We start from the raw sequence: 429 nt of genomic DNA, 5'->3' as shown, positions 1-429 counted from the left end.
AGATGTATGAAACATACTGAGAAACTTAGCCTCCTGCCTGATCAGAGTAAGTAGAGTAAGTGTACTCTGCTTTTGTCAACACACTTGCACGCTTGACATTCATTATCAGTTTATCATTTGTGGACAAATTGTGTTAGACATACCTTGAATGTCATTCATTATTGAATTCTGTGAACCTAGATGTTTGTTTTAGTCCCCTGCCTGTGAAACCGGAGGGGCTTTAGTGTTTGCTGTTGTCTGTCTGTCTGTCTGTCTGTCTGTCTGTCCGGATGGTTTCCAGATGATAACTTTAGTTATGGAACTTGACACAATGTTATCACACACATTCGGTTTCATGATGATAACTTCCATTAGGAATGATGTATTTGAATAATGTATTTCAATGCAAGTTCGTGCAAACATACTTTGTGCAGATATCTATTATGGAAG

Source organism: Mizuhopecten yessoensis, unplaced genomic scaffold (genome assembly GCF_002113885.1).
Source record: "Mizuhopecten yessoensis strain PY_sf001 unplaced genomic scaffold, ASM211388v2 scaffold6171, whole genome shotgun sequence".
Taxonomy (NCBI): Eukaryota; Metazoa; Mollusca; class Bivalvia; order Pectinida; family Pectinidae; genus Mizuhopecten; species Mizuhopecten yessoensis.
This window is presented reverse-complemented; position numbering follows the sequence as displayed.